Here is a 21,523-nt window from a genome sequence, read left to right as displayed (position 1 = left end):
ACCTTTGTAACGTCGAACGTAAGAGGCAGCGTGTTAAGAAGCTTCCTAAGGGACACTTCGGGGAACACACTTAGGAACATAAACAACTTTGGAAAGATATATCTTTTGAGTCTTCTTAGCGCGCTAAGAGTGAGCGTTATCGGGGAACCGGCCCCAGGCCATTTTCGTGGGTCTATCACTAGGTGGCAGTCTCGCCAGGTCACTTCCCGGAAACTTTACAGGCAACACTTCATATTTCATGAAAGACGTTATATCTCCATTTCTAGAAAAAAAACAGTGATTTTGATGAAAACTAGCCACTGTTTAGCTTGCAATTTCTCAGGAATAGAAGCCTGTAGAAATACACGGTTTGCACCCACTGAGAGCTTAAAGTCTCACCTTTCAAACGAGCCATTGTATGTGTTCATAGCTACTGTATAACACAGAATATGCTGTGGTTGTACAAAAATCATCAACAATGGTCTAGATTGCTGGCACTCTAGGACAAAGCTTCTGAAAACAGCTTGGCATTCAATGAGTTAAAGGACCAGAGTATGTAGGAAATAATGGAAAATAAATTGTAACCATCCCAAAAATTATCACCATATGTCGTCAGAGAATAAGGAAACACAATGAATTGAAGTAATGGCTTATTTGACAATATTACTATAGCCCGTAAAACCCCGTAAAACCCGTGAAAAAAAAATAGTTACGGGGCGGAATCTCTTGGAATTTTCGTTTATGTTGAATGATTAATTCTAGAATAGCATATTAATAATGGGCTGGCGCATCCTCCTATTTGGGTTGCCAAATTAGCAAAGGTCAACTGTCAACAGCTGTCAATTGTAGTCATGAACGCCTACGAGAGGCAGGCAAATTTGCAAAATTAAAACAAGAAACAAATTAAGTGGACATCGGAGGTGCTTCTTGAGATGGCGAAGTCTTCGTCAAACGAAGAATAAGTCTGACACAGAGCTGGCCATATTCGCTATCTTCAGCTAACTTCAGCTAAATAGACATTGGTTAGAGAGGTATTTTTTGTTTTCACTGTTTCTGTAATGTGTAGCTGGGTCATGGTTGGAGAAACGTTAAAGCTGGCAACCCAGAAGAGGCTTGCGTCTCGTAGTCTTGAGAACGTTCACCAGTGTTTTGATTTTGGCCTACAGAACGTTCGGTAACAATCCTAAAAAATCACTCCTTTAACCAATTTTACTACACTTATGCTGCCAATATTGATATCATGGGTGTCACTTCACTTCACTTATGTCAATGATATACAGTATTTGATAACCCATCCCCATTCACTCTTTGAAGGGAGGGAGTGTCTGCAAATAAATTGTGTGTCCCAAAAGCATTGCAAATATCTCAATTGTTACTGATCGCCTTAACTTGCCACTGCATATTTCCTGAATGGTGTATCAAATAGGATAATCATTTTGATAAAGAAGACTTTAAGCTTTGTCAGCAAGCTGGTTCAGAATTGTCACCAAAGTGCCCATTGTGCTGTTTGGGTCCAAGAATTTGACCAGTGGAATGTTCACACCTCTACCCTTGGAGAATAGATTCTGAAGTCATGGCCAGCATAGAATCAATGCCTAGAGCTGAGGAGTGTGTCCTCAGATATCTCTTCAGGTTTAACATCAAGTGTCTCGGACAAAACAGTCCTGACATATTCGCTTGGGGACTGATGGGCATGCTCAAAAACTGGGTCTGGTCCCTTACTGTTCCCAAGTTTCTCCTTCACCAGTGGGGCTAAACGCAACCCTAGAGATGCATTTTGTGAATAAAAATGACTTCCAATATTTTTGAAATTAAACTTACAAATAAGCTGCTGTGGTTTGTTCAGTAACCAGCAATCCTGAAGGCTTTGCTGTATTTCATTCAACTCCAGGAGCATAATTCCTCTTGTCTCTAAGATTTTCTGCAGATGATCTTTGTTTAGCAACAGTCCGAGGTTTAGGGCACCCCAGTTGATGGACTGTGCAGCAAGCCCAAGACGCCTTCGGTAATGACAGAATTTGTCCAGGAATGAGTTGGCTGCAGCATAGTTAGACTGAGAAGGACTCCCAGTAAAAGAAGCAACTGAGGAATAGCAAACAAAATAGTCTAGGTTGCAGTTAGAGATGTCCGATAATATCGGCCCACCGATATTATCGGCCCGATATTAGCATAAAAATGTAATATCTGTTAATATCGTTATCGGATTTTTTTTGCCTTAAAACCGATAAAATAATGCTTGCGTTAGTGCCTATGCGCTCCTGAAGTGTTTACCGGCGCACAGATGATGACCTCATCAAGCTGCGTCTTGAAGCATACAAACAAGCGTGGATGGCTGCAGTAACAAACTTGCTCGCTCTGTTTCAACATTATGTCTGTGGTTTAGAATTATTTTCAAGTGTCTCCTTCTGACGTTAAACTTGCGATTTGCAATAGGCTTGTTTGAGATGGACTGAGTCTGGCTTACTACGTAAACGCTATGCGTAAACGTGATCTTCAGAGGCTAGCCGGGAGGAGCTACAACAGAGGGCAGCTCATCCCAGACAGACAAGCTACAGTCTGCCTGACGTGACTCGCGGGAGATATCGCGGAATTTTGTTGGCAATAAATACAGCAGAACTTTCATTCTTACTCATTAAAATGAGCATGATGACTGACGAAATAAATCCTTATGATGTAGTTTAAATAAACCACTGTTGTCATACCGTTAACAGGCCAGGGCCCACTTCCCCGATAACGAATGAGACACGCTCTTAAGAGGGTTTTCTACGATTCATCTTACGATCGTTCGTTTGATTTTTCCGACTGTTTCCCGAACATGCTCGTAGCGAACGCGCGTGCACTGCTCTTAAGATGCTCTTAAGGGGAGCTGTCCACGTTAATAGTTCTAAAATATCCTCTGATTTGACCAGGGGGTCAAGAGCGTGCAGATTAGCTTCGGCATGTTAGCATACGCCATTTTCAAATATGGCGCTGCATGGAGCATTTGGAACCAGCTCCATGCACGAAAATCCGTGTTGGGCACGAGCTCTCATGCGCGTACATGTTGGTGGGCGGGTACCTATCCGGCGGCTACAGCCAAACGTTATTCAGTGCGTATTTCTTGAGGATCCTATGAGAAGACGCGCATATTATGGTTGTTTATCCATCATATGACAAATAAACAAATAAATTAAATTATATTGATCTTGTTTCGTTGTTGTTTGTCCCGAACAAACATAGCCTAAACATGATTAAAGACAATAAATTACACAACAGCGGCATAAAGACCTTGTCTCGTTACACCATGGGTCTCCAACACGTTGCTCTCAACCTATTGCCGCCCCCTTTGGAGCTTGCCAGAGGCTAAAGCACTAGGCTACTACACAATTATTGCTGCGAGGCATTCCAGCCTACGAATTTAATAAAAAGTAAACCATGCATAATTTAAAAAAAAGCTCAATTTAGGCTACTTCGCTATGCAATAAGGTTTCCATTAGATCACAGTGCACGTTCAATGAATGAAGGAAAGGCCTTGTCTCGCAATAAACAGCTGGAAATTCCAACACTTTTTCCACTACACGAAACTTTACAGTGATCATCAAATACCCTCTAGATTTAAATGCCCATCGGTCTCAACATTTAACTATATAATAAAAGTCAATAAGTAAATTAAATCCCATACCAAAACCGAAAATCGTCTGCGTTTGATAGCCTGGTATGCCGCTCCAAACAAAACGCATGTCTCACAATAACGTACAATGTAAGAAATAAAGGTCTGCCTCGAATAAGTCTACCTCAAATAAATACCTGTGCTTTGCAGCCAAAGTAAATAGCAGACCCTGGACATAATTTAGGATATACGGAAAGTATGCAATCATACGATGTTGGACGCCTGGCGATGCTCTGGCCGTCTACTGTGCCTCTGACACCGCTGCCTCATTTGGATGGTAACTCCACAGGTGAGCGCGAAGATTGGATGTCGTGGATGCGTAAGTAAACTGTTTTTTGCTGAGTCCGCAGACAACATTCTTTTTAACCGTTACTTTACCATCTGCGGTGTACAACTCAAAGTAAAGACACCACATTTTAGATGAGTTGGGGACGTAATTGTCCGCTCAGGCTGACCGTTCTGTGCGTTATCTTCAATACTATCTTTAATATTATTTTTGAAAACAGGGTGGCTATTGAGGGCTCTGGCTCCAGTCATTATTGTGGCTACTGGCTATTATTGGCTTGATTTGGTCATGGGCCAACGCTAAAATACGTTTAGAGCACCCGCTGAGATGGCAAACAATAAAATAAAAAACAAACTAATCATAGACTGTAAAAATGCGCTACACTTGGCACTAAAAACCGAATCGTTTATTTATAGTTCAACTACGGATATTTCACGTCATGTTCGAATGCATATTTGCAGCAGGACAGCAGGCAGACCCACTGATCTATAATAGATCAGTGAGGCAGACCGCTTTTAGTTAGAGCCGCTGTGTTATCCAATGAAATTAAGTTGCGCTTCATGCCGACTCCACTCGGACTCCATGCGCGTTCCCGATCAACTTTTTCTTCTTCTTGTTATGAGGCAAGGACTTTATGTGCATTATCGCCACCCTGTTACTGGAGGACGACTCTCTTTTTACAGAATATCCAATAAAAATCGACGTTGGTCCATGCGTCATTTCCAGCTTTGTAACTTGGCGCATGGTCAGAGCCGACTGGCGCTGGATCCGAACCCCAGTGTTCAAGATGGCGTTGACTATGAATTGGCCGGATTTACTAGCCTAGCCTCCGCCATTCATTTGTATGGAGGGCGGGACTTAGTCACTCTCTCCAGTTATATATAATACCTCCATGGATTTGACGGTGATGTCAGGTGACTGCACGTCACAGCTATAGGCCTACCATTTAAACTTCGGATCTACACATTAATTCACATCAATACGAAAATAGAAACACTTTGACATCTGCATGTAAGCATCCCAAGTAGGTTATATACCACACAGAGACATAAATAATTGTAATTATTTTAAGATTAGATTGTTGCACCATGCAATAATTTTTCGCGGTGCCACTTATGAAAACGTTTGAAGATAAGAAAGAAGTCGAGTAAGAAAGAGAGGAAATGTGTAGGCTTAGATTTTGATGCAATAGGCTACAGACTAAACCACATGTTGCTTTTTCTGCTTTTTACCTCATAGGCCTAATAAAATATTCACTTAGCAAAGATAATGTCAAACTATTCTGGCAACGTCTCGTTTCATAACTTGATTGCATTTTTGTCTGCTTTTCATCACATTATTATGACCATTAAATGTAGGCTATTTTGCACGCTAAAATCTGATTTATCACAGGTAAACACAATAAAGAATGGGAACGTAAATTGGATTATGTATTCTAAGTTGTAATTCCTCTGTCCTGTTGGTGACCTCAGTGAGAAGTACTGTTAAGACGCTCTTAGCCGGTAACAAGTACTCTGGAGCACTCGTAGATCTACGAGTGTTTTCACGATGCTCTTAAGCTACAATGGTTTCGGGAAACAGTCGGCAAATCTTAAGAGGGACTTTACGACGCTCTTAGGCTTAAGATGCTTTCGGGGAAGTGGGCCCTGCATTGTAGCACATAAATTCAATATCTAGTGTTTTCCCTATATGTGTGTCTATCTATTTAACCAACAGCAGAAAACAACAGAATATCCAAACGTTTTCAGTAGGCTAGCCTACCATTGTTGCAGAAATCACGTATAAGAAGGTATCCCTTGTTGCATTCAAGAATGCATCCAGTGGGGCATCACAATAACATTAAGAATGATGTGTGATGTATGTGATGTTACCTAAATTAGTTTTGAGGAAAAATAACCCACATATCGACATCGGTATCGGCTGATATCGGAATCGAAAATTGAGAGTTGGACAATATCGGCATATCGGATATCGGCAAAAAAGCCAATATCGGACATCCCTAGTTGCAGTGTTCGGTGGCATGATGCAAATTTAGTACTCCGTTCATTTTTGGCTTCATGACTTTTTCATAAAGAGACCTGTTGAGATATTCAAGGGTGCCGTCATGAAGTACAACAGCACTGTGAAAGACCCCTTTAATAGGTCTGAAAGGAAAATTCTGTCTAATGATACCCATAATCTCTTCTACTTCTTCTGTTACAGAGACATCACACTGCAAAGCTTCAATAGAAGCCCCACACTGCTGCTTCACAGCATCAATCTCCTGTTGCATCTCAGAGCTGGGGCTCCTCCTGGAGAGAATGACAATGTACCCTCCACCTCTCTCAGCAATGAACCTCACTGTCTCAAACTCCAGCCCAGTGAGACCACCAGTTACAATGTACACATAGTTTTTGTTGAAGAGCCTGTACTCTTTTGGTAGCAGTGGAATCTCGGTAAGTTTACACTTGTCATCACCCTCTTTATTCAGCTTCACCACAGATATGGTCCTGGTGCTGAAATAGGATTCACCTTCTTGTGCATGTCGATTGCCATTACTGTCAGGGGTCACACTTTCAAAGCAAATGCTTGAGAGGTTCAACACATGTCTGTCAATGTGTAATGCCTTAAGCCAATTCTCAATGTGACTACAATGTTCTGTGAGTTGTCCCTTCACCAGAATTTGAGGCAAGTGAAGTATGTGGATGTAAATGCTGTCATAACCAGCTCTAAGAATACGCTCAGAGAGAAAAAATAAAGCCTGGCTGTCACAAAGAATCACAACGTGCCTCACACCAGGAGCTCTGAAAGCACTCTGCAACAATGATTTATCAAATGGATGTAACAAAACACAGGCATCAAATTTCATCTCAGCACCACAACCATTGATTTCTGTAACTATTGTGCAATTCCATCCTGATTTGTTACCAGTCTGGACAAGGACTTTACTCAAGCTTGAATCTGTAACAGTTGAGAGAATGCCAAGCCTCCCCTCCCCCTCCTTTTTAGGTAATGTACAATGTAATATGTTCCATGCAATTGCAAAATAGGACATACATGGAATATCCTTCAAAAATGACACCTCATTGGTTGAGTAGCACAGTTTTTCCGAGAAAACAACCTTGGAGGTAGCTGCCACAGGACAACAGGATGTGATGATGTCACCCACTTTTGCACCCTTCCCTCTTGATGGTCCATACTAATTGCAGGGTGTGTGTGGACTATATTTGGTGCATAAACCACCATCTTTTATACATAACTCTGGATATTTGCTGCAGGGATATGATCTTAAGACCCGAGCCAGAGCTTTTATATTCTCAGATGAGACTGAGCTGATGTCAATTAGCTGAAACAAGAGATCTGGTACCTCAGCGGCACATGCTCTCGTCATTCCTGAGAGCACAAATCCAAGACTGACGTGATCGATTGTGCTGTCTGCACATCCATGAGTCACTGTCCTAATGGATTTCATGGTATTCATTGCTTTCAGGTCTACAATGATTTTACGAAAAATCTCACAGCAGGTAACTCCACTCTCCACCACTGCATCCACTGAGTACGTGGTAATATTTGTGACATCCCACATAAACAAAATGTCCTCAAAGTCATCCATATTATCTGAGAGACTCAACTTCTGCATCAGTGCCTGCAACCCATTGTTCAGCACTTCCGTGCCATAAACAAATGGCACATATACACATTTACAGCTCAAATGGGACTGCAGGGAATGGGCAATTCCCAAATCATTCGCAAACACCAAGGTCATTTTTGCAGAGGTTCAAAAATGGTCAGACTGCCAATGCTTCCTGGAAATCCAGGTCTTGCTATATATCTAGGACTAACTGCAACAGGTAGAAGTTGCATGAAATAGGGCATCACTACCTTCCAAACTGCCCAGGGTCTGTTGTAGTTTGTCTATAGCATCTCCATCGCCTGACAGTGTACAAGACTGCGGGCTATTGAAAGCAGCCAAACAAACCCTCCCTGAGTATGGAGGTAAGAGTTTTAAGACCTCTGAGACACCCATATTCCCAACAACCAGCATCTTCCCACCTTGTTCTGCAGTGCACAACGGTAATGGATGACCTTGACAGCATCCTCAAGAGACAACAAACCAGAGCAATGAGCTGCTGCAACCTCTCCTACAGAATGCCCAAGAACAGCGTCTAGTTTTACACCCCAGTGTTGGAAAAGACAGAAAATGGCAACCTGAATTGCAAAGAGGAGTGGCTGAACCATGTCTGGTCTTGAGAAATCATTGCCTTCATCAGTATCATTTTCCAGCTTGTCGACAATGGTAATATCTCTGTAGCTTTGTAAAAGAGTCTCTATTTCTTTTACTTTTTGTCTAAAAATAGGCTCTTGCTTGAGAAGCTGTTTGCACATGCCTCTGTAGGTAACACCATTACCACAGAACACAAACACCAAAGTGGCATCTAGCTTGGATGGCTTCATATGTTTGGTCAGAACAGACAGGAACTGTTCTTTCAGATTTGCCAATGATGATGCAAGAAAAGCTTTCCTATATTTGTGTTTTGAATGACTTCTCCTGCATTCCGAGAGCTTTTGAAAGCTCTCAGTACTTTCCTTTTCGATCTCATCAATCATATCCGCGATCATCATTGTAAGTGAAATTTCAGAAGCTGCAGAGAGCACAAAATACTGCTGACTCTGAAATGTCCTATCTTCATCTACTGCAACTTGTGAGTTTTTGTACTGCTTGATAACTGCATGGGCATTTGTGCCACCAAAACCAAAGTTATTTATTCCTGCCACCCTTCCAGCTGGGTTAGAGCTTGGCCAGTTCTCTACCTTAGTGGGTATTCTGACATTGAGAGCATTTGCATCTATACTAGCACTGTCATCTGAGTAGAAAACTGAGGGCACAATTGTCTCATGTTTCATCATTAGTAGAACCTTTATCAGTCCTGCTACACCTGCAGCTGATTCAGTGTGTCCAATGTTACCTTTAACAGAACCTATAATGAGAGTCTCTGATCCTGCTGGTCTTGCTTTGGCAATGACCTTTGAGATGCTACCTGCCTCTATGGGGTCACCTACTGGTGTTCCAGTCCCATGAGCCTCTATGTACTGGACACTGGTCAGGTCACTCTCTGTAGAGTAGATTTTACTCAGAAGCTTCTTCTGCTGAATCATGGATGGCTTGGTCATCGGAGAAGCAGTGTGACCATCCTGATTGACTGCAGTTTTGCTGATAATACCCCAGATATGATCAGAGTCCTGAAGGGCCTGTATTAAAAAGAAGTTGTAAACCAGTTATGGGTTGTAAAGTATACAGTATATTTATCATGTTAGGTATGTTTGGTACAGGATATAGATGTTTCCATTTACATCACATTTCTAGTTGAGTTGACACGCACGCGTGCGCACACAAAATGGTTATAAGTGTGTACCTTTTTTGAAAGGCTTCAGAAGAACAATTCCACAACCTTCCCCCCTGCTATAGCCATCTGCTCTGCTGGAAAAAGGCTTGCTAGTGCCATCAGGTGAGATCATCTTGGCATTGCTGAGAGACAAAAAAACCCTTGGTTCTATGATACAGCTTACTCCACACACAGCCATATCACAATCACCTGTGGAATAAAAAAAGTGGGTGTTATAATAAAACACATATTTGTATAGGACTGCTTTTACATTATGTAAAAGGGGAAACATCTACTGGTATAACAAAAATACATTGAGAGCTTGGAATATATTAAAGGAAAGGTTAATTTTGTGATATCATTTATTATCTTTAAGGGTGTAAACATGATGGCCCAGAAATAATGAATTGAGAAATACAGGGTATGAAATGTCTTATGCAAAAAATGATAACGTTTAAAAAGATTGCACAAAAGTCAATACAAAACTAGGTACTGGGTATCATGATACATGGACATGTTAAACTTTATTTTGCTGAAAGCAGTATTGTTCTTCTAAAGTTTTCTTATTCCCGTCTCCCTAATTTTTGGCCAGCTCCTGCGACTACGCCCTTTGAGACAGACAGGAACACCGTTCCAACCCGTGTAAGTTGCTCGCGGAGATGACATCACGGATCCACATCGGTCTTCCGCCATATTGGATTGAACAGAAAGCTAAATTAAATTTTCACAGGTCACAAATGTGGTCTTAACTTCACAAAACTTGGCGTACATGATCCTTGGACCAAGCCTCACAAAAGTTACTAGAAGGATTTTTGATTTTCGGAAGTGTTTGCCGAAATCAACGGCGTAGCCGCGAAACAGGAAGTTAGGTATTATCTCAGGAACGCTTTCACGTATTGAAACAAAACTTTGTACATTAACTCGAGGCTCCAATGTGAGGATGCACAAGATAAAAAAAGAAAAACATTCCAAAATTTCATATCATTTGGCAACACCCCCCCCCCCCCCAGCTATTTGGTATCATCATCATCTTCACCTTTGCTGCTGTAATTCTGCCACAATGCCACAGAGTCTGTCCACACTCATCAACAGGGCCGGAGTGGGGCCACTTTTCAGCCCGGGAGTTTCAGGCCCAAGACCGGCCCACTTTATTTGTGGTGGTGGAAATTGGATAAATAAGGCAACATTTCAGCTCTTACTATCCTGTAGTTTTTATTATAGGCTAATATTCCACTATTCCACAAGGATAGGTTGATAAGTTAACAAAAACAGGAAGGAAGAAATAAAGCATTTGAAATGTATCCCACAATTCCACTAAGTCATATTGAACTACTGTATTGTTTACATGTTTTTTTCTGCATGGGTCAGCTATCATGTTGTTGTTTGGTGATTTGCTCCTTTACTACACCCACTTCTGAGCAAACAAGCCATATAGGTTGATCATGTAGCCTACTGCTGTCATAGCCTACTGTTCTTGCTTCCATAAAATAACTTTAATTCATAAGGTTAACTCTATTATTCTTTCTACTTGTCCCTATAGTCATAGTTAATTTCGGGCTCATCATTTTCAGCGGGGGACTGGCTGATCTGCTGCTCAGGCTACTTTTGTTTTTAGGCCTATAGGCTACTGCATACACAGATCAAGCTTGAGTTTTGTTATCAATATTTGCATAATATTTGCAAAGTCTATGAATAGCCATATTGGATGATACCAAAATGCTAATATTTTAATTCATTTAATATGTTACTTGCGAATAGGTTGACAACGCTACAACGTCCAGTAGGTTATTAGCCCAATTACGCCGTTATAATCATGGCTATCTCTTTACCAGTTGCCACTTATGTCTGTCCTCTTCAAAAAAAATTGGAAGTATGGCACATTTGGCAGCATTTCCCTCCAATACTTTTCGTCTTTTTTACCTGGCCTTTTCAGTCCCTCATGGCATCGTTCTACCATCCATCCTCCCTGACGCTTATCACTACGGTAGGGCCGGCCCAGCTGGTATCTGAGAAAACTTTTTAGGAAAGACGGGCTATATGGACCCAACCAATTAACTCTTCTTAGGAGGGGAGAACAACCCATGCAGAGGCTGCAGTGTTAGGCATAGAATGCGAACGTGTGTAGCCAACTTTAAGAGAAGATAGATTAACGTGACAAATGCCAATATTTTTCCCTCGACCGGCCCAAAAGTGAAGCGGCCCACCGGGAATTCTCCCGATTACCCACTCCGGCCCTGCTCATCAATTCAGTGCTCTGCCATGGGTGTTTATGGACTTACAAACTGAAGTTGCAAGGAGAACATTAGCTATATGGGCCATTCTACCGAATTCGTGCAAATTCAGAGGTTGTAACATTTTGAAAAAAGTGTCTTTTTTCCCCAAAACTTTTAATTCACATGCATTGTATAACATCTAAGGTACACATTTCTAATAATTGGACATTTTAATTTCATATTGTCTTTTTATACAGTTTTGGAATGTTTTCCTTCTCCCAAAATGTGTCACTACCGAAACACAATATGAATTAACAAAATAAGAAGTTTTATGATAACCTATCAGGAATTTCTTTACATATACCTTCTACATATATTTTTTAGAATTTTCTTAAAGCATTTCCATGATTCAACTGATAACAATAATATTTTTTTACACAAAATAAAGGTCATTTATGAGATTAATTGCATTTTAAAAACAATATTTCTTTGTAAAACGCATAAAGTTGATCATACCATTTTCAAATTTCAGGATGTATTACTATAAATACATATTTAACCAAACACCACCATATTATCTTGTCAAATGATTACATATAATCTTTTTTTAACAAAACATCCCATGTTTTGGTTGTGACAGCACAAGTTCGGTAGTGACGGTAGTGTTTCGGTAGTGACTACATCAGACTGCCAGTATTTTGTGTTGATAAAAATGACAAATAAGTCACAAATGTTGCACATAATGCAGCTAGCACATTTGACATATATATATATATATATATATATATTTTTTTTTTTTAAAGAAATCTGTTTAATATTTCAGCTGATGGATAGTTTGGGTGTTATGGGATGCAAGATAGAAAATGTATGTTTGGTTTTATAATCCTTCAAGAAAGATTTATTAAGTGTTCAAAAATGGTCACATTTAAAAGTATTAGTATCTAACATGTTGACAATTGCTCAAAAAACACATATAACCTCCAGATCTCATTTTAGTGTTCAATTTGTTACCTTCAGGGCCCTATATTGACAACCTAAGACGCATGATCTGAAGCATATGGTTCAGATCTATGTAGGGAGTGTCTAGTTCACTTTTCCTAGTTTGACAGCGGAATAAGTGATCAGACACCAGGTGCATTGTTCAAAAGGATTGTTCTAATGTCCCTCGCCCCTTAATTAAAGGCCTACTTCAAAGTAAAAACGACCTAGGGTTTAAGTTTACAATACTTCGGTTTATCTGTAGGATGCCCATGGACACTACCGCCGAAGTGTAAGGCTATTTTGTTTTGGTTGTTTTTACGCTTGAGTATCCCTTTAAGCATGAATGTTTGTTAGGTATAACGCATAACCCATAACTGCCAACACTCCCATTTTCCCGGGTTTCTCTCGTATTTCAAGGTCATCTCCCGGCGCCCATCCGTTTTGTTATTTCTCCTGGGGAAACTCACAGAATATTGCATGACCATCAAACTTAATTTTAAAATCACGGATCTATTCATTTTTTCTGTTAGTCTGACATTTCCCAGGTTGCCAAATTGGGTATGATATACACCCTACACATAGCCAACACAATGACTTACTTTCAATTTCAACCCTGTTGTCATAAAACCTGGCAACCCAAAACCCGTTTTTTTTTTAAAAGCTAAATGTCGGCAGGTATGCCATAACCAATCCGAAGAAAAACAATAAGAGTGCCATCTCCCGTTCCCTAAAAGCAAGTAGGCCTACTGCATGTACCATGGCACAGTACCACCATACGGATGAGCAAACACATTTCCGCAGAAGGGATCTGCTGAAGGCTTACACTTTTTTTACTCTTTAAATCAACAATTACCCCTACTAGGTACTCACACAAATGTGAAAGTGTGCAAAACAAAATGTGAAAGTATGTATGGAACTATTGTTGGAATGCTTGAAACCAGGCGACACCGGTTTGCCTCGTCCATAGCCAGCCTAAACTCTGACCCACTCGGTCAGACAGGCCAAGTAGTTAAGCAAATACGCAGTTCAGTTTTTGTTTTTTAAATGTAAGACAAGGTTCTCTCCCAAATTTCAACAATGAAAACAAAACGAGGGTGGAGGGGTGGTCCACTGTGTTGGAATCCTTGACCATGACCCGGATCAGGAGTGAGGTTTAGGTAGGGGGCTTTAGGAGTGTAACGGTAGGTGTGAAGTATGTTGGTAAACCTCCCTGCAGACGCCTATTGTAGTGTTTAGTGCTGCCACTAACGACTAATTTTTTCGATTAGTCGACTAATCTAAACGACTACTTTTTTTTTAAAAAAGTGTTTGTTATTTTGTTGTGTCTGTTTTATTTTGAACTCAACTAAAGGGAAAACATAAAATATATATCACCCTACTTTTGTTAGAAGCTGTATTACTGTAAGTAAACTGTTCAAAAACATTATGTATTAAAAAAACATTTAAAATGCTTTACACATTTAAAATGCTACCTTCAGATCTAATGTCAGACCTTTGATAGACTTTATTTGTATGCCAGTGTTGCCATGGACATAGACAACTTCTTTGACCTGAGGCCCGGTCATGGCATACTTTGGGGTCATAGGGCCCACCTACATGAACCCATCCCCCATCAAATTATCCTTATATCACATCACAATCATTATTGTTATGCTATATTGTTATACATGCACTTCAAAGCAGCCAGTGTTTAAAGTGCTAACATTGTTTACAAAAACTTTGTGAAAACATGCACATCAGAGCACTGCTTTACTAATGTAAAATATAATTACAATAGTTCCATTGCTTGCATGGTTGCATGATAAATACTTACCAAACCAACAGCAATTATATGGGTGTCATCGTTTTGGGATGTTTCCCTCATGCAAGCATCATACACTGGTAGGCAAATGGAAAGAATATTGACATATTTAATTATGCCACAAGCTTTTGGCCACGTTATTCAAATTTGACTATACAATACTCTAGATAGTGTATTATAGTATGTGCTCTGTTTTTATGGAAGTTGCATAAATCCACATTGTTCTATTAAATGTAGTTTCATAATAGCCTTCCAATAGGCTGAATTGGAGCTTTGCTACCAACGTTATCAAGTGGTTTCAGTTTCTCTCGCGCATTGAATGATGAAATGCTGGGACAGCAATTTGCACGAATTCGGTAGAATCGCCCATATATAGCTGACATAGTACAGTTATTTTCCCATTCATGGTGTAAATTTTAATTATTGTCAAATATCATGATGGGAGAGAAATGTAATGTTAAAAAAAGTATGCAAATTCATATGTTTACGGGAAATTATGTATTGTGTTGTTTTGTTGTAAAGACATGCAAGGCATTCTGGGCCATGTAATAGACAAGCAGTGGTAGGCAGCATTTAACTTGATTTCTATATTTAGGTGTTTCTGTAAACCTGGGGACAATAAACAACCATCTCTGTTACAAGAACGAGCTAGTAATCGCTCACTGAAGAGGGAACTAACGATAAAATGGTTGTTTTCCTCAAAGCATAGTATTTTCCGCCTGGAGTTCACAACAGAACAAGCAGGAAATGTCATGTTAGCTGCTAACTGAAATATGCAGGAGAGTTCAGAACAGCTATCAGAGCAGCTAAACTGGTAGGGAAACTCCCACATACCGCTGTTAATACTGTTATTTCTGCATGGAGTCTAAATCTAAAGATTAAATATGCTTTAGATTTGTTATCATATAAATCGCGATTAGCATCATGTTACTAAGAAAATCTACGGAGAGCCTGGCCACTCCGTATTAAGTCCCATTGTACCGAATTTTGGTTGCAGTTCCACCAGATTTCCACTGGGGGCGATCGCCATGAGTGCAGAATGAATAGGAGTCAATGGAGCTTGACAGCTAAATTTGTCTCTTTCACCTGATTGTCGTTGACAAATCTCAGATTTGATTGTAGTTTGTATAACTTCAACATGGGTTATAGGTCAAAAGTTGAATGAACGAGTACTTATGTCCTTTTGTTTTCTTACAGGTTGGGTCGTTGTTGCCCATAATACGCTAGCATTGTGCTAATGAGTGACGTCATTGACACGTTTGAAAGGCTTTTAAGAACAATTAAGTGACTTTAAAAAATTTAATACTCAACCAAGTGTATTTTCTTTGCCTCCCCTTTCGAATACAATATTCAAATGACTTGGAAAAAAATTATATCCCGAGAAAAGTGGATTTTGAGGGGTACAGCTCCATAGACCTCCATGCATTCTGCACTCGTGGACGAGCGCCCTCATGTGGAACCACAGAAGGAACTGCAACCAATTCAGAAACCGGAAGTTTTCCGAGAGTGGCAGTTCTCCCCTTATTGGACATTCTCTGGTAGTAGGGAGACGGCAGCCTATAGAGCTGCACAGTCACACAGCCAAAATGCGGTTAGGTGCCAGATGTAAGATTCCCATTCATTTGTCCCATTGACGTTTGGAAAAATCAGTATCTAAAGAGTTTTACAGCATGTCTTAGGCTAACCAGCTACGGCATAACTCATAAGCATACAACATATAATTTCGAGTGAAAAAACAAAGAGAAAATCCAAAAAAAGTCAAAGGTACAAGACTGTGTACATATTTTCATTTCCGAGCGAAGGAACTACTCATCCCATAAACCACCGCGCCTCACTGAATAATATATAAGCAATGCACGAACCAGCGCAAAATCATTTCAAAACCGGCGATCATTTCGAACCCTTTCCTCCAAACAGTGATTTTTATATAGTGAATGTGCAGTTAATAGCAGTTATTTCAGGAGTAATCGTGTAAATAATAGTGTTTTGATATTGAATTTTATATTTATCATCGTGTATTTTATATCGTGTGTGTGAAAGCGGTTAACGTTAACGGCAGTGCTTCGTAATGTTACCTGACTCATCCTATGCTGTCATCACTGCTCAGTCGGGCTGATGCATGGTCTGCTCTTGGACCACCATATTCAGTTTATTAATTTGCCGTGAATTATTACACAAAATGTTCATTAAATGCACGAAGTATTCCTAGGTTAATGATTGATATGAATCATACAGTATGAAGGCTACAGTAGCCTAGCTAATGTTAACTAGCACTGCTAGCAGCATTTACGTTACCAACCTCCCTGCTTAACTCACCACAACTTTGTAGGTCTTGTCCCTCATGCTGCTGACCCTTACAAAACCCACAAACTGACTCTCGGACACACAACAGTCAATAATGTGACCCGATTTAAAGTGGCTTTCACCCCTTTGGACACTCACTAAAACATAATATTCATACCTGTGTTGCAGCATGTAGGCTAATGTTAGCTGCATTATGTAATGACATACAATGTCGGAAATGCTAAAGGTTAGCCTGTCGGCTAGTGCTAGCCTACCTGAAAAGTTTGAGTGTTTAAACTAACATTTACAGTGGTCTATTTGATAGTGTATTGGCCCTGACTAAGTTCGTGTGATGTATAAACCCCAATCCTTGTTGATACAAGTACCAATATTGGTCAAGAAAGTTTTTAATCACATTAAGATTTTCGCCATAGGCAGTAAAAAACTCCGCCATCTTTGTCAATATTTTTCCGCTGAGAAAGTTTCAAACTATGACCATAACGGCCTTTCCACCAATCAGAGGCATCACTGTGGGATTGTTCAGGATTGTGGGTAATGAAGTTGTGGTGGAATTTCACTTGCGGACAAGTCAAAAATGCTCTTCAAAAGATTTATTGATTAACTATATACAAAAAAGAGAAAACAAGAAAAAGGCTAAATATTTCATTGTCCATTTTCAAATCCGGCGCTGCGGTCACATGTTTGAGTTACTGCGCAGCCTCTCACACTGGCAAGCACTTCGGCATAGCGCACCCAACCACACCTCCGACGCACAGGTCCAGGTCGCTTTTATCTGTTGACTGACAGCTCGGATTGGAACTCCAGCATGACGTCATGATGGCCAATTAACGCACCTGCGTTCACACAAAGACCGGGGAAAAAGGCACAACACACTCCGGCCCGATGAACTTGGTCGGAGAACAATGTTCATTAATCACAATTCTAAGTTATATAATAACTGAACTGGTCTTCTCAGGAAATTATTTTGATGTTTTTACTAGGCAAGATCTTACTTTACCATCTCTTCCTATGAACAATTCTTCAACTCGTCCTAGCTTCCACATGTGCCTTGGTACTCTATCTTCTTGAATCAACACAATATCTCCAACCTTAACTGTAAGATTAGTACCTTTCTTCACTGTGTGGGCTGACCTCAGCTGAAGAAGATATTCGTTCCTCCAACGGGTCCAGAAGGATTCCATAATCCGTTGATGGTATTTCAGTCGCTTCGTCAGGGAATGCGCGTCCGCTCCTCGAACATCTGTAAGACTTCTCTGTGGGGGTAAAGCGGTGAGTCTCTTGCCTACTAAAAAATGAGCAGGGGTTAGCGGTGACACATCTTCACTATCTGGATAGAGATACGTTAGTGGTCGTGAATTGATTACCGCTTCCACTTCTGTAATGACCGTTTGTAGTTCTTCAAATGTCAGGCTTTACCTAATATCTTACGGATACAGGTTTTTACAGATCTCACCAGACGCTCCCAAAATCCTCCCCACCATGCGGCTCGCTCCACAATGTATTTCCAGGTGATTTGTTTTCCTGCGAAAAGACTTTGCCACTACTTTCCTTTCATAAGTTGCCACATTAATTTCAGATCGTTATCAGCCTTCTTAAAAGTCTTGGCATTGTCTGAATAGATGGTTTTACATATTCCTCTTCTCGCAATGAATCTCTTAAATGCCATAATAAAGGATTCTGTGCTTAAGTCTGACACCAATTCCAAATGTATAGCTCTTGTAACTGCACATGTGAATAAAGCTATATACACTTTGTGATGATTTGGCTTGACTAGTAATGGACCGGCAAAATCAACACCGGTTACCTCAAATGGTTGGGCCTCTGTGATGCGCTCTCTTGGTAGCGGCGCTTCGCTCTGCTGGCTGGGCTTCACTTTGGATTTACGGCACATCAAACACTTCAGTACTACTTTCTTGGACAGCTGCCTTCCTCTCAAAATCCAACATGACTCTCTAACTTGGGTCAAGGTGTCCCTTACTCCCGAATGTAGAACTTCTGCGTGTGCTCTTCTCACAAGCAGTTCCGAAAACCTGTGATGCGCTGGAAGAATCCATGGATGTTTCACTTCATGCGGTAACGCACTTTTCTGTAAGCGACCTCCAACTCGCAAGATTCTGAATTCATCAATAAATGGATTGAGTGTTAGTAGTTTTGAGTGTTTGTGTAGATCTTTTCCAGCATGCAAATTCTCAATATCTGCAGAGAAACTTTCATTCTGTGTGTTTGAGATCCAATATCTTTCCGCATTTCTTAGCTCATCTGCGCTCAATTCTCCTTTTAGCTGTTCTGCACTTCGCACATTATGAATAAACCTATACACCCATGCAGTAATTCGTAGAACTCTTTGCAAGTTACTGTATTTGCTTAAGTCAAGAATCGGGCTGGTATTTTCTGTTACCTTGGTTGCAGCTATTTGATTTTGCACAATGCATTCAACAATCTCAGTGCGGGTTTCCGAAAACTCTTCGTTCTCCTGTGTATCAATATGATTGATACACTGTGGCCCGCTCCACCACAGTTCTGCTGCAATCATTGAATCCACAGACAATCCTCTTGTGCCTAAATCAGCTGGATTTTCTTGCCCTCGACAATGATTCCAGTTTTCTGGTAAAGTTAAGCTTTGAATTTCCGACACTCGATTTGATACGAATGGTTTCCATTGTTTGGCATCGCTCTTAATCCAATGAATTGTTATCATCGAGTCTGTCCAGAGTTTCAATTGACTTCTGTCTAATTTCAAATGAGTCAAGACATAATTTCCAAGTCTAGCTCCTATTACTGCTCCTAGAAGCTCTAATCTGGGTAATGTTGTTGGTTTTAAAGGAGCAACTCTGGTTTTAGCAGTAATTAAACTACTTGTGCAATTTCCATCAGATTTTACGGTTCTTAAATATGCTGCTGCACAATAAGCAGTTTGACTGGCATCACAGAATACATGAACTTCCTTGCCTTCAACACTGTGCTCACCTTGTGGCAGAGTCGCGTCATACCGGCGTTGAATTGACAGCTGATTTAATGTCTGAATTTCTGCACACCACCGTTCCCATTTCTCACACAGATCTGTTGGTAATTCTTCATCCCAATCAAGTCCTTTTTGCCACAGCTCTTGAAATAGGCATTTGATTCTGATTGTGAATGGGGATAGGAATCCAATAGGGTCAAACAGTCTGGCGGCCGATTGCAGCACTCCGCGCTTTGTGTTAACTTTATTTTTCAGAAATTGTATCAATTCATCTACTTCAAAGGTGAAGTCGTCTTTATCCGTTCTCCAAGCAATTCCAAGTACCTTTAATGTGGATGGACTCTTGATTACTGCTCTCTCTGTGAAATCCGTGTCCATCCATTCCCTTTGCAATTCACTGGAGTTGGTTTTCCACTTACAGAGCACCATTCCTGCTGTAGACAGAATTTCTTTAGCTTTCATTGCCGTGTTCTCAGCAGATTTTACGTCTGTTGCTCCTGTAATCAGATCATCCACATAGAGACAGTCTCTCATAATTTTCACAATATCCGGGTAGATGGTTTCATACCTGTCGAGATGGTGTCTTATCGTGGCTGCTAGCAGGAAAGGGCTTGATGACACTCCAAATGGTACTCTAGTCATTCTCAGCGTGATCAGATTGGCTTCCTCATCGCTAAACGTCTTATCTTTGGTCCACAAAAATCTCAGAACATCTCGATCTGCTTTGTTCAATGAAATTTGCAGGAATGCTTTTGTAATGTCTGCCATAAGTGCAACTTTGTGCTCACGGAATTTCAAGAGGATGCTTAGGAGTTCTGGGTTCAAGTTTGGGCCTGCAAGTAGACACTGATTTAAAAAGGGACTGTTACTCTCATGGGACGATGCATCAAACACAATTCGAACCTTAGTTGTAGTTCTCTCTTCTTTAACTACAGCATGATGCGGCATGTAATAGATGGGACATCTCTTCTGTCACTTCTTCTATCATTCCTTCATTCAAGTAATCTTGAATCACTGCATCATATCGCTGGTAAAGTGACTGATCTTTGCTAAATTTCTTTGTCAAACTTTTAAATCTGCGTTTAGCAACATTCAAATTTGATGCCAATTCAATAGAATTCTTTTTCCATGGCAAACTGACTTCATACCTTCCTTCTTTGTGAGTCACCGTTTGACGAAACCTTTTCATTGCCTCATCATCCATGGAAAGCGATTCTTTATCTGGGTAGATTCCAATCGACTCCGTTTCCCAAAAACAGCGCAGCTGATCCGAAAGGGAAATATCTTCTGCCACACTGACGTGCATCACTCCGATGTCCAAGGTTTCTACAGTGGTGTTCAGCACCGTCGCCGTCCCCTGTAACAGCCATCCGAACATACTCTCTATTGCCACCAACGTGTCACTCATGCGCTCCATTTGGCCCGTCACTATCTTCCAGTAGTAATCTCCACCGATCAGGATTCCGAGCTCTTCAATGTCCATTCCTCGTATCGGGATATCTGCCACCTGTCGTCCTTTTGTCTCCAAAGCTTTTCTCATCTTCGGATCTGCAACTTGTAGCTTGGAAGCACAGACATGCGGCGTCTCCAATAACTCCAATTTCACACTCTGCTCTGTTTTAATATTTCTCAAGCGCACTCGCACTTTTCTGCATTTTACTCTTTTAGGAGTGGCTGATCCGAATGTATGCAGGTTTAGTGTTTCTTCTCCTATGACTGGCAGATTAAGTGATCTGGATAGGCTTTCTCGAATGAAGCTTCGTTGACTCCCTCCATCCAACAAACATCTCACTAACTGATCTTGAATGGGAGTTTCAATCCAGGCTACTGCCGTTTGCAGAAATATGGTGTTATGGTGAGTGGATTGCACAGGGGAGACTGACACTAATGTATCTGGTGCGTCTGCGCTTCTATGGGATTCGTAGTCTCCGCTTAATGCAGATTGTGGGCATACAACTTTATAATGTCTTCGACCGCAATTTCCA

At 40.7% G+C, this 21,523-nt stretch overlaps 1 pseudogene; it reads right to left on the bottom strand.

The window, feature by feature from the left end:
- Nucleotides 1-599: 599 nt before the first annotated feature.
- On the bottom strand, nucleotides 600-21,078 carry LOC143131506 (uncharacterized; annotated as a pseudogene).
- Nucleotides 21,079-21,523: the final 445 nt, after the last annotated feature.

This window comes from Alosa pseudoharengus, unplaced genomic scaffold (assembly GCF_046254945.1).
Source record: "Alosa pseudoharengus isolate Yale_2024_CS ecotype anadromous, Long Island Sound unplaced genomic scaffold, YU_APseudo_1.1 YU_APseudo_1.1_scf_18, whole genome shotgun sequence".
Lineage (NCBI taxonomy): Eukaryota > Metazoa > Chordata > Actinopteri > Clupeiformes > Clupeidae > Alosa > Alosa pseudoharengus.
The sequence above is the reverse complement of the archived record's forward strand: the minus strand, read 5'-3'. Positions and strand labels throughout refer to the sequence as shown.